Genomic DNA, 14,053 nt, shown 5'->3' with positions numbered 1-14,053 from the left:
ATTAAAGTAATGATTGATTAGATCGATTCCCGTCCTTGGTTCGACCCCTGACCGATACCAAACAACTTTGTATTCGAAATAAGATGGGGCTAACGTACCTTCAAGATCACAACTTAAGGAATTCTTTCGTTTATAAACAAAGCTTTTGCAAAGAACCTGAGTTTTTTCAGGGTTTTGAGAAAATAGTTTTTTTTATTAATTTTGACGATTTAATAAAAAATAGTTTTAACTACAAAGACTTAAAGACATTATGACGTACACCATACAATATTATGCACTTGAATAATACTAGGATTGACATACAAACTTACTTTAAGGGGTTTCAAAACCCTAAAGTAAAGACTTGTTTAATTTAAGAAACAATTTTTAATTCCTGTCTGAAGTTACATAATAAATCATATTACAAAAACCGAAATAAATATTATAAAAATAAAAAATAAAAACGAAACAAGATACTTCAACTTTTCTGTGCATAAACGTGAGATTTGTTAGCCATGCCATCCAGCTTACCCGCCAGTCCCAGAGGATATTGTGAGGCAAGAATTTTTTTATCCTTCTTTCATACAAAAATTTTAGCTGAAATAACGGGAGTCAATTTAACTTTGGAGCGAAGACTACTCAGCATGACAGCATAGCTTTTCTTTTTTTTAACCCACGCTCTTCATTTACAGTTTTCCCTTCCAAAAGAGTGAAGGGGGGGGGGGGGGGGGGAGAGATACCTGGATGGAATATTTTTAGTATTTTGGAATGGCGACTTGTAAGTAGTCATAAAAAAAAGTTCCAGTTCCGAGCCTATTAAAAACTTTTGTCCTGTTACTAAAATACTAGGCCATGGTACTCATACTCGATAAAAGAAAAGAATGACACTTTATTTTAACTATTTCATTGGAAACAGGAGCAAAGTCATTATACTTCAATACAGAAAACAATTTTATTATGAAGAGGTTAGTTTACGGATTCGACACTAATGTTTATCTAAAAAAGCAAACTGTATTTTTTTTTCTTTTTCTTGCCGAACAAGTTGTGTCAAATCCTCAGCCGAAGTGACATACAACCAGACATTAAAGACTTAAGAGTCGAAAATAAAATAAAAATGCACAAGGGAAAACACAAAACAATGTTAGAGACAATTTTCAAACAAATAAGATTTCTATGTTTGCATTAAAAATTCATATTTCCAAAACAAGGATTTTTTTTTTTTTTTTTTGGTTACACATGTTCCCTGAAGTGCTTATCAAACATTACCAGAGCATTATATCTGGTGCAGAGAAAATAAAAATTATATTGAAAGCTCAGTTTAATAAATAATTATTTTTAAACGATACAGGTTTTTATTGAAAAATTTATTTTCGAATATCAAATACTGCGAATACTAATGATTTTATGGTATTCAAGGATTTGAAGATTTTATTGGTTCTTCCCTGAATTCCATAGAAGAGTTTCTCAGAAAAAGTATCTCCTATGGCATAGTTTTAAAAATTATTTTCTCACGAAAACATGAAACCAGAAATCGACTAACTTTGCCTGAGCGGGAGATCCCATAGTGTTCACGAAGTCTTAAGGTTTCGAAATTCTCACTTCTTCATCGCTCACGTCCCCATCATCGATTTCTGAAAGTCATCGACACGTTCTGTCCAAAGAAGTGGCCTGTCACGGATTGCAGGTGCTAATTGACCGCGTCACAGAGGGCGTAACTCATTCCCCGGCCCGCTCGTATGGAAGCTAGCTGCCAACCAAGGACACACTGTTGCACACAAGAAACACATTTTTTTGACGTGACGTCTATTAAATCGATGAACGCCGGCTGCACGCAAAAAAAGTGTCCCGTAACACACATTGTTCCGTTACGCGGTGTCCCGTTAAACTCATTGTACGCTTGTGCCACATCTATCTCTCTTCCACTCGATTGGAACAACCATCGATTTGATTTTTTCGAGGCACATTAAACTTGAAACACTCCCATTTGTTTCCTACTTTTCCTATCATCGTCCTATCCTTAACAGAATAACACAGATTGTAAGAAGTTAAATAGCAAACCTGTATAAAAGTTATGGTTAAAATAATCTGTTCCTTAAAGTAATAAACATATTTGAATTAATGAGTGCAAATAAAAGTAAATTTATCAATTAAATTGTATATTTCATTTCACTCCTTCTTTGTATCCATACAAAATAGTGATAATTGAATAAAAATTATTCAATTTTATTCATATAAGTATGCAATCATTATTTCATCAATGTTTTTTATGACGTTGTCACGTTAAACTATCGTACATAAACCGATTTTACAGACAACAAATTTTTTTCCTGTACTTTTACAAAAAGATTCCATTGGATACCATTTGCCAAGTAACTTTGTACAACACCTGGCTATGGTTATATTTGCATGTACGAAATAAGTTTTTCAAGCAAATACTGAGTATTTATTACGAAAATTTACGCATAATTTCATATTTAAATTGATGTTTCACACAAGCATAATTTTTTCTCAGACCATGTAAAAGATAATCGAATATTAATTAATTAGAGTTTATTTCGTTTTATTATACCTATTAATGTGCGCAAATACTGGAAAGCTATTCAGGTAACGGTTTACAGATAATTTTAACTATTGGAGATACTGAGCAACGGACACTGCAGTTTCTTACTTTAATATGGAATCAGAAAAAAAATTATATTAAAAGCACTAACAAACTTTTAACAAACTGGTTAGCTCTAAAATATATAATTAAAATAAAAATATAATTATGAGCCAATTTTAGTAAGAAATACTCAGTATTATCTCTAGACACATATTTCATATGCAAAAATAACCATAGCCATGTGTTGTGTAAAGTTACCGTATATTTCTTGCAGTATTAAAAACTTTTTATTGGCAATTTGTTTCCAAATGAATATTTTGTAAAAGTACAGAAAATATTTTTCTATGCAGAGACGATGTAAGGTAGAACTATGCAGCGACGTCATTTAGCCTGTTACGTTATAATGACGTATTCAAGGCCTGTGCAAAAAATCCAGCTTGCTTTTCGGAATCAATGCAAACTCGAAATGTCTATTTCGTCTGGACTGTTTAAATGTTCACTGCAAACTAAAGATGGGACACGCTACATACATACATACATACATACATACACAGACGAGAGAGTCAAACGCCCGATCGTGCATCTTCGGTTTTTTTTTTATTTTGGACAACTCGTGATAACTAATGGTCAATTAGGTTAGGTTAGCTACATTATATATACATTGTGGAAGGTTGATTTTGTTACGATAGCAACATTAAAGATACTGTGAAATCATTTAAACGGTTTCCTAGCCCTGGATAGCTACATATTAAAAAGGTTTGTTGCTTAAGCAACCATAAAATGATTTTACAGTATTTTTAATGCAGCTATACTTACCTAATATAACCAACCATCCACAGTGTTTTAAAGTATTTATAATGTATCTAACCTATCCTAATCGACCGCAAAATTTAATGCCACACCGGTTTATACAATGAGATAGAACGAAAAAAAAAAAAAGCGAGCATGAACTTCGGGGAACTTGGGGTGTGGCTCTCTCGTCTGTGAAACTAAGGCTTCCCCACAGAGCTGGACGCGAGGATCAGGAATGCCAGCCCGCGCGAGACCGATGCCAGTCGACTGTCGGAGAGGATTCTGACGTCACGCCCGAGGCGCGGCCAGCGGTGCACAGTTGGTAATCCTCGGCGCCGAAATCTGCGTCAGTCGCTTCGCTGACGTCAGCGCGGGGCCGAACAGAAGAACGTCGACCTTTGCTGCGACCAGCCGTCGATATCGCGACTTGAGTTCCCCACCGTCCACGGGGAGCTAAATTGGTGTCCGGCGACGACAGTCGGCAGAAATGAAGCTCAAGATGTGAAGGGGTTAAATTTTTTTTTTCTTCTTCCGCGAGATAAGAAAAACAAAACATTGTGTTCGGCTCTCGGCAACGAATTGCACTCCAATAAGGTATTGTAAAACGCAGGGGCGAAGCCAGGGGGGGGGGATAGGGGTTCAACCCCCCTCCCCCCTTAGCACCAAATCTTTAATTAAATTTCTTATTCATCACTCAAACAAATTTCATATTAAAAATTAATAAAAATTTTACCATTACAACATTTAAATTTAAGTATCGAAAACTGCTAAAATAGCACTATTTTACACCTTAAAATCCAAATTTTCCCGGGGGAAGGCCCCCGGACCACCACTTCAATACGGGGGGCCATGCTTCTTAAAATCCCCCATACACAAATCCTGGCTACGCCACTGTGTAAAAGTATCTTAAATAATAATAATATAATGTTACAGGTACGTATTTGTAATTTTTCTTACGATTACATTAAAGGAACTATATGGCAAAAAAAACAAAAACATATTTGCAGTTTGTACTGAAACCAAATTCTTTCCCGGGAACTTATGCTTTATGCTTTTCCAGTTAGTACATGTTAAGTTTAAAGTACTAGGAATTTGAATTTCTCGCGTTATTTTGTTTTGTGGTTGTTGGGGAAAAATTTGAGGTAGATTTTACCTATTGTAGCCGTTACCATGGTGCGACTTCAAGAATTTTTTTGTACAGTTTTTTGTTTCATGGTCCATAGACCTCAAAACCCTCTTCAACAAAAATGTTTGTATATATGTATATATATATAATTTTTTTGGACACGAAAGCTGCCATAATATTTTACAAATCACTTCCAATATGAAATTAGGCAGGCAATTAGGCAGTTAATTAAGCAGGCAATTAGTCAGTTATTTAGGGAAGCAATTAAGCAGGCAGGCAATTAGGAATGCAATTAGCAGTTTATTAGGTAGGCAGGCAATTTGGCAGGCAATTAGGCTGGTAATATGCAGTTAATTGAGCAGGCAATTATGCAGGCAATAAGGCAATATATTAAGCAGTTAATTAGGCAGGCAGGCAATTTGGCAGGTATCAAATCTATTAGTGGAAAATCTCTGTCGAGTTGAATATTATGTATAAAAACGGCACTTAAGTTTTTATAACATTACAAAATTACGTCGTAATTATTATTGTGAATTAAATTTACACATTTATAAAAAAATACAATGCACAAATACCATAACAAGTTCAAATATTTCATGTAGCATGGGATAGCTCACACCAAAAGTGTGACATGATTAAAAATATATTTGTGGCTATCAGTCCCAAAAAATTTTTGTTGGAGAAAAGTGGTAGCCTTTTCCCGTTCAAATACTACCCCTTCCAACTCCATTGTAAAATATGGTTGGAGACAAATATTTGACAGTGTGACAACATCCTTTACCACTCCAGAAAATCTTCCAGAAAATGTCAACCCCACTTCCAGTACCCCCTTCCACACACTAGCCGCGGCAACATCTCATAAAGTTCAACTAACGAGTAGTCTGTACATATTAAACTCGACTAAGTATCTGCATTCAAATTATATAGGACTTAATGCATCAAACAACACATCTAATATTACCTACTAAGGCCAGAATGAATCGAGTCACCGTGTCTGGTCCGTGTTTGTGACATGACGAGTCACCATCTAACATGTTAAGTGAGCGCGCTTGAATACTCAGTGGGGTGCAGAGAAAATTAATGCCACAAGAAAGATATTGTAAATTTGTAAAACACATGGATAAAGATATTTTTCCGTATATTAAATACGTTTTTTTTTCTCTCTCGTGATAGTACTGAGTATTTCTTACGGAAATTGGCGCATAATTTTATGTTTTGATTGATGTTTTATTCAAGCATAGTTTTTAAACAATGGAAAAGATAAACGAATATTAAATAACTGGACTTTATTTTGTTTAGTAATGCTTATAAATGTGCGCAGTTAATACTGGGAAGCTATTCACGGAACGGTTTACAAATAAGTATAACTATAGGAGGTACTGGGAAAACACAAAGCATAAATTCCCGGGTAGGAATCCATTCCAAACCCGATATTACTGCGAACACTATTTTTAAGGATACAGTTGTTTTCATGTAGATTTACATGAATATTTATGTTCAGTTTACAAAACCATTTACTGTACCTATGCGCAAACACGAAGGGATAAGGCTGCAGTCTAAGTGGCACTGTGTGCAGATGCAAAAAAAGTATATCACTTAAAAAAGATTTTATTTAAGTGTGTTAAACTCCATAAGTTCTTCATTTCGCATCCGGGAGAGAAATTTTTTTAAATAAATTCGAAAATAAGGTTTTAAAATGTAGATATTTAAACTGACACGCAAGTCCATAATACCATTCTTTGCCAACCAGAAGTTATGTTCAATTTCACAACATGGTCAAATATTTTTCGGTCTTATTTCACTGACGAAGTGTTTTATTTTTTAATGTATTGCACTGTTTTAGTAAAATTTATTTTTGTAAGACTAAGCTTCCTGTTTAAATTTTTCTATGTTATATCCAATATATTTTGAGTAATAACATCATAAATTGTGGCTCGCTTCGAGAACGCTAGTAGCTGATATATTAATTAAAATTCATTAAATTATTTACATTCGGAATTGTTTGTTATGTATACTTATTTTGTCTATTTTAGTAATATTATTTCAGTTAATTATTTGTAAATTAATATGATTGTTATTTGAGGCGGTTAAGTGCAAGAAAAGGTAGTCAGTGCCTTACCTTCGACTCAAGTTTAAATAAGACAAGTAAACAAAATTAAAAACAATATCTAGCAGAGATGGCGTTTAGAGCTATACATTGAAACGTTCGACTAAAATATTACGTTATAATTTTATAATAAAACTATGGACATTTGGTTATTCAGTAAATTAAAAATTGGTATAAATTTTTCTCTTTCAGGAATTCTGCACCAACACTTTTCCTTCTAAAATTGAACTTCGCAAAGGATAAGAAAAGAAGAGGGTAAGAAGAAAACATCTTTTACCTCAGATATAACGACAATCCCGATTCCATTTGACTGACAATATCAATAATCAATGGTACTGCGTTCGGTGCAGAATGATACATTTATAGTTGAAAGATTTAAACTGAGTTTATCACTTCAGCAAGAATCATTTGATTATTGTAACAAATATAAATGTCCCATTTACATTCAAATACTATGGCATAAAATAAAAAAAAAATGAAATCGCATTTACCTATAGCTTTTTGAACTACTAAACAATTGTTAGTTAGCCCTAATAAAAAAAACTTATTTTTAGAATGTAATACGCAAGTAAAATAATCTACTGTTATGATCTATGTGGGGAGACCTTAGTTCGTAAGGGATAGCTCAATTGAGTTTTATTAATGTTTTATTAATTACTAATATTTATATTTCTAATAAATAATTGTACTTAAATTGTCCAATTACCAAGCACTGGAATTAAAAAATTTTATCCGCAAGTCACTCAATGTATGTCAAGTTCTGCAGTTCGCACTCCTCACTGGAGCTAGGCTCAACAGTGGTTCACCTCTCACCTCCGTCTGTCCACACACACACAGTCTCGCGCCACTCAGTCGCACTCTCACGGTCCCGTCGCTCCGAGTCACGCCATTCTCGAGGGGGTCTCTCACCCTCTTCGCCGAGGTCGCACTTCCCTTCACTCGCGAAACTCTCCGAACTCTCGGAACTGTCGCGGCACTCCGTGCGGAGGCTGGCGTCGCTGCTTAAGTACCTGAGGCACCCTTCTCGAACCAACGAGACGTTAACCCGGGCCGACCCGACACCCGAAACATCGAGAATGGCGACGCTTATTCACGCCACTCCATGTGGAGGCTTCTGTAAGCTTGGTATTCCCAAGCCACTTAAGGTGATAATAGCCCGAGGCGAGAAGAAGGATAGCAGAAGGAGGAGGATGGTATCTACGACCCTTGTAATCCGGCCAGGCGCGCGTGGCATGGCTTACTTCAGTGGACGGCACGTGACAAGGCGCATGACGTCTGTGGCCGTGCGGGGCCGCCAGCCAGCTCCGAACCTGGTGCATGTCGCGGTCCTGTCCGTGTTCGTAACATTATTTATATGTATACTAGATAATGCCCGGCATGCGTTGCAATGCCTCAATCAATTTTTTTTTGTAATTTTTTTAACGTATACTAAGCATCTCTCTTTATCTCTCTAATTCTCTATCTCTCTATGTATATCTCTATAACTCTCTCTATCTTTCTATTTATATCTCTATCTCTCTATATATCTTTCTAGCGGACCCGACAGACATTGTCCTGCCCAAATGTACTTTTTGTGAGATATGGATATGGCGGTAAGTATATCTACGCTGGACATTTTGTATCTTCTCATTATACATACCCCTCCTCTTGGGCACGCCACTGCCGTTACCAAAAACCTTTCCCATGGTTACACAGAAGGCAACAACAATGCAAAATCCCATTGCCATGGAGGCTAATTATCAACAATGCTTAGTTTTTTTGCTTTTAAAGCGTGTATTTTTAGTTTTTCTTAACTCAGAATCGAGATAAAATATCCAATTGTGAATCTAAACCATCCTCGAATCCCCGTGAACTCACACACAAAATTTCATCAAAATCGCGTACAGACAGACAGAAAAAGTACTGTTTTATTATAGTAAGATAGATAGATTATTCTTACATTTTCGCATCCATGCAGTATATGAAAAATCAGCATGCATAGCCCCACACCTATAACTTTACGTATCTGTTGCCCACGACTTTTTCCGCATGGAATTTTGTATTATCTTGCACCATTTAGAAATTTAAACATTATAACATAACAGTTGATACAGTTGTAGTAGTTTTCTTATGTTCACAAATGATAACTTTTCTCACCTCTATTTCAGTCTTTGCAATAAAAATATCTTACTACCTAAATTTTGAGTAAATATGTTTCTACTTTCAAATGTAATGACGGGAAGACACTTCATAAAATGTCTTTGTAAACCACATTTACTGTTTTTTCCGTCTTGAGCTATAATGTAAAGATTGTCTGCATTACTGACCCGCGAGCAAGCTACATACATTTCAGAAAGAGAGAGAGTGAGAGAAAGACACCTATTGAATGTCTATCTAACTAATTTTTTTATGAGAGCATATTTTCATTAAATAAATCATGAAATCATTCAACGATAAAAGCTGTTTATTTAATTAAGCGGACGGGTTCGCTCCAAGGAGAAAATTGACGCGGCGAGACCTCGTGGACATAGAGAAATGACACACACTCACTATTTGTGTGGCTATGAAACATGATTTTTTTCTGCAATTTAAATTGTAATATACGAAAAGGGTATTGAAAATTGAAACAAATATGGCGAGACTATAAACTGTCAGGATCTTTATTTTTTTCTTACTCTCTACTTAGTTCCTTACAATAGCAATACTTAATGGCTTCTAATAATGCGTTGCAATTTTTGCTTTTAAAGCGTGTTTTTTTAGTTTTTATTAACTCAGAATCGAGATAAAATATCCAATTGTGAATCTAAACCATCCTCACTATTTGTGTGGCTATGAAACATGATTTTTTTTTTGCAATTTAAATTGTAATATACAAAAAGGGTATTGAAAATTGAAACAAATATGGCGACGCTATAAACTGTCAGGATCTTTATTTTTTTCTTACTCTACTTAGTTCCTTACAATAACAAAACTTAATGGCTTCTAATAATGCGCTGCAATTTTTGCTTTTAAGCGTGTTTTTTTTTTTAGTTTTTCTTAACTCAGAATCGAGATAAAATATCCAATTGTGAATCTAAACCATCCTCGAATCCCCGTGAACTCACACACAAAATTTCATCAAAATCGGTCCAGCCGTCTAGGAGGAGTTCAGTGACATACACACGCACACAAGAAATATATATATAAAGATAATTTTTTGGTCAAAAACTTTAATGTTTATGGTTTCTGAGTTCTGAAAAAAAAAACTGATTGAATTAAAATTGATATACTAAAAATAAAGACTTACGCAACAAAAGCCACGTTACAAAGTTTTAATTAACACTTTATACGACTAGATTATTACATGTTTTATGTCCATACCAGGTCTGAAATAAAAATGAGCCTCTTTGTTTACCAAAATCATTAAACAAATACTTATTGAAATGATAAAAAAACATTTGCATGAAATAGCTATTGGGCACGCTATTAACTTATTTAAGAACATGCAAAAACACAAATAGCATAATAATAATAATAATAATAATAATAATAAAGAAAACCACCATAATGAAGATGAAGTGTCAGAAAGTAATTTATTATTTGTATAGGTCATTGTAGAACAACACACAGTTAAAGTTATTTACACCACAGGTAATTGAGTTTTTAAGCTACATGTTTAGTTACACGTATGATAGATCAATGGCGCAATGAACGAAACGCATCTCACACGACACCAATAAAATAATTATATAGCCAATCACATTTAATTAAAATCATTTTTATAATGATAAATTTAATAAAATAATAATTATAAAATATATAATTTATAATACGATACATAAAATAAATTATATTACCTTTATAGCAAACACATTAAAATTATTTAGCCATATAATAAATTTGATAACATTAATAATTATCATAATATGTATTATGGATAATACATATTTTCATATATATAAAATTTAATGAAATAAATTTACAGCCAAACATCTGTGATTAAATCGTGGCGAAATTCACAGTTACTGCGTACTTTTCGATAAGAAAGATTTTGTTCTTCAATCTCTTCGTGCTATCGACGCTAATGACATGAGCATCAGAATTTGATGTTTGAAAGTTGGCTGTACTAGTGCATTGGTAATACTGTTATATTTTCAAACACATTATTCACTACATTTATTTGTGAATTATTTAAAATTATCTCACGTACAGTGATTTTACGGAATTACGTTACATTTTGATTGAAAAATGTGTTTTTTTTTCTATGAATGATTTACGTGTTTATTTGCGATTTTTATTTCCTTTAATTTATTCCGGGATTCAAGCCCAAGTGTTGTGAAAATAGAGTCAAATTTCTGCATAAATTAAGCTTTGTTTTTTCATTTTTAAATCGCATTGTTTTTTGTTATCTTGTTATTGTTATTATTTATATTTGAAATTAAATGAAAATATAACATTGCTGTTTACTTTTCATCAGTTTGTCCTTCAGCTATTTCTTTTTGTTGAGATTTTCAGTATTTATATATGTATACACGCAGCAATGGCAGATAATTTACAAAATAATATTTCTTTCTAACGTATCTGCTACAGCAACAAACAAACAGAAAGTTTAGCTAGAGTTATTGAGAAAATTTCTTAGAAGTGAGTAAATCTTCAAGCGAGCAGCTAGTAAATTCACCCAGTGGTATCACCCACATAGTTCTGTGTAATGTAAATAAATCAGTATAGGGGCCCAAAGAAAACGGATGCGTGTATTTATGTTCGTGCATTAGAAGTTAAACTAGTAAGTAAAATTCAATACAGAAAACCATTTAAAAATTAAAATTTACAAAAACTATTAAAATATGTTTACACAAATTTTGTAACAGAAAAATAGTTTACGGCACAATAGATTTATAGTTAATTATATGTGTATAAACATATAAGCTGAAGTACTTGGCATTTCCTGGCCTTCTGGAGTTGTAAACGGACTTTTTATTAGAGTTATTCAAATAAAAAATAATAATTTTTATTTCTGATATTTAAATTGCCGGTGGATGGGGGATGGGAGAAGTATTTGTTAAATATGTAGTTGAGCGGTATTTGCGAAAGAAAATGTTAAAAATCCGAAAATACCTTTATTAGATGCTCTTCAACTTCCTCTTTTCATTAAAAGCGGCGGAGATAAGAAATTCCAAATACTTTAGGAGATAACGCCGTTCTTATTTTGCATACAAGACCTGTGTTTATCATTCGACCGTCGCCATTTTTTTATTTTGCCGTGTGTTTGTGAATGCCTAATTAATGAAAATGGTCGATTAGGTCAGGTCAGTTACATTATAAATACTTTGAAACTAAGCGTACATTAGAAATAATATGAAATAATTTCGATGGTTCTTTAGTTTTAAAGTATTTATAATGTAACTGACCTGACCTAACAAACCGGGACAAAGGATGAACAGAAACAACTCACGTAAAATTTTTTTGTTACTTATTACTTGCACAACAATAAAAAATAAGACTTTAAAATTAGAAACGTTAAAAACTCGCCTAAGTTGGAGGCGGTAATTAAATACCGTTTTAAACAATAAATTAAGTAAATAATCACGTATTGGTTAATTTGAATTCTGTCCTATCACGAACAATCACGTGACATCATTATCCAATAAAAAAATAGATGCTCGTAAACAAGAAACAATGCTAAAAGCCACATGAACGCAATGCTATAATTGTGATGAAATTTAAAAATTCGATATCTCCTAAAGTATTTGGAATTTATTATCTCCGCCGCTTTTAATGAAAAGAGGAAGTTGAAGAGCATCTAATAAAGGTATTCTCGGATTTTTAACATTTTTTTTTTCGCAAATACCGCTCAACTACATATGATGAAATTTAAAAATTCGATATCTCCTAAAGTATTTGGAATTTATTACCTCCGCCGTTTTTATTGAAAAGAGGAAGTTAAAGAGCATAAAATAAAAGTATTTTCGGATTTTTTACATTTTTTTTCTCGCAAATACCGCCCAACTACATATTTACCAAGTATTTTAAGTTTCGAAATGAGATGTCGATATTAGTAATCATCAAATTTTGAATGCAAACTATGCACAATTTCATCAAGAAGTATCAAAACTCAGCGTCATGTATTTGCTAGTGTTCGCAAATGATGACAGTTGGGAAATTGGCACTTCTTTCGTGAACTATCAAAATTTGAATAAAGTTATACGAAACAAACTTCACGCATTTAATATTTGTGCTCTTATAATTAAATGCATATTTGCTGCAGGCATGAGTGCCCGGACAAATGAACAGTGGTTGCGCGTCTAGAGTTGGCATAATTCTTCTCACTGTCGATACCATTTCAACCATCCTGCCCGCTCATACGTGAAATGCCCATTAGCATCAGTATTTGAATTATTCACACGTCCGCACATCACGTGGCATAACAATCACCGGATCAGACGCTAACATCTGCCCGTAATGTGAGCCCAGATGTAATGCTCAAAGGCATTAAAGTGGCATGGAATTATTTGAGATTAATACAGAGCCCGAGCGAATGCACACTGTTAGAGAAATTGCAGTTAATTAATGGAATGGTATCCTACATTATTTTGCTCCTAATATGTCGTGTTTTTAACATTATTAATAATAAATTCATAATTTAGACGGATTTGTTTTTGTGTTTCCTACTAACAAAAAATTCCTATTTCACGATTTTTATGAAAAAAAACTACACATTTTTGTGTCCTCCTAGCATATACTTAAAGCACGAAATTTAGAGCTTTCGTATGAAGTCTTCATTGCCAAACCCACATTTTTATACCCACGCACGCATGTACACTCGTCCGTACGAGTTTGCATACTTGCAATAATTTGTACACATGTTTCAAATATTTGTGTACCATGAAACTTTTCCGATCCCTCTATCCAAGAAATTATTATATGTAAGTTGAACCTTTGAATATATATACTGTATAGAAGTCGCGAGTGGATAGGATTTACTCTACGTTTTTCAGAAGCTTATGATGAGCAGCTTGGGAACTTCACCGCTGCAGTGCGCTGCCGTAACGCCCTGTATCGTCTTAGTTGTTATTTACACGTTAGAGCGCAGCGCTGTCGCCCGCTGTCATTCCCCGCTCCCCTCATCAATCATTCACTGCAGCTCAACGTCGTTCAACAGGAGGGGGAAGGGGTGTTCGAAGAGTTCGAGACTTGTCCGCTAGGGACCACCACAAGTCGATGCCCTAGAGATGGTGGCGATTGCGGCGGTGAATTAACCAACTACCTCAAAACCGTATTAGAAATTTTAACCTGGGCTGGCGACTTCTATACAGTATATATATTCAAAGGTTGAACGTAGTGCTTAGAATTGACAGTGAAAGCGTCATACTGGTCACTTGCCCACGGAAAAAATCGAATGCGTGTGAGAGTAACGTCATGAGCGCAGTTAGTATTTATTAGAAGGCCCGTGATTCGTTTACTTGCTCACCATAAATTTTCCGTAAGATAA

General features: G+C 34.2%; 2 protein-coding genes across 5 annotated transcripts in view; one reads left to right on the top strand and one right to left on the bottom strand.

The window, feature by feature from the left end:
• Positions 1-14,053, bottom strand: part of LOC134540544 (esterase E4-like) — a 761,050-nt gene that overhangs the window by 267,122 nt on the left and 479,875 nt on the right. The gene's annotated exons all lie outside the window — the stretch shown is intronic.
• Positions 1-14,053, top strand: part of LOC134540546 (prolactin-releasing peptide receptor-like) — a 233,475-nt gene that overhangs the window by 24,734 nt on the left and 194,688 nt on the right. The window contains exon 2 of one of the 3 annotated variants that reach the window (XM_063383353.1): positions 6,799-6,896. The exons of the other annotated variants lie outside the window; for them this stretch is intronic. The gene's annotated coding sequence lies outside the window, so the exon portion shown is untranslated. Of the gene's footprint in view, positions 1-6,798; positions 6,897-14,053 lie in introns of those variants that run through there. 3 annotated transcript variants of the gene reach the window in all.

The sequence above is a fragment of the Bacillus rossius genome, chromosome 17, assembly GCF_032445375.1.
Source record: "Bacillus rossius redtenbacheri isolate Brsri chromosome 17, Brsri_v3, whole genome shotgun sequence".
Lineage (NCBI taxonomy): Eukaryota > Metazoa > Arthropoda > Insecta > Phasmatodea > Bacillidae > Bacillus > Bacillus rossius.
This window is presented reverse-complemented; position numbering and strand designations above follow the sequence as displayed.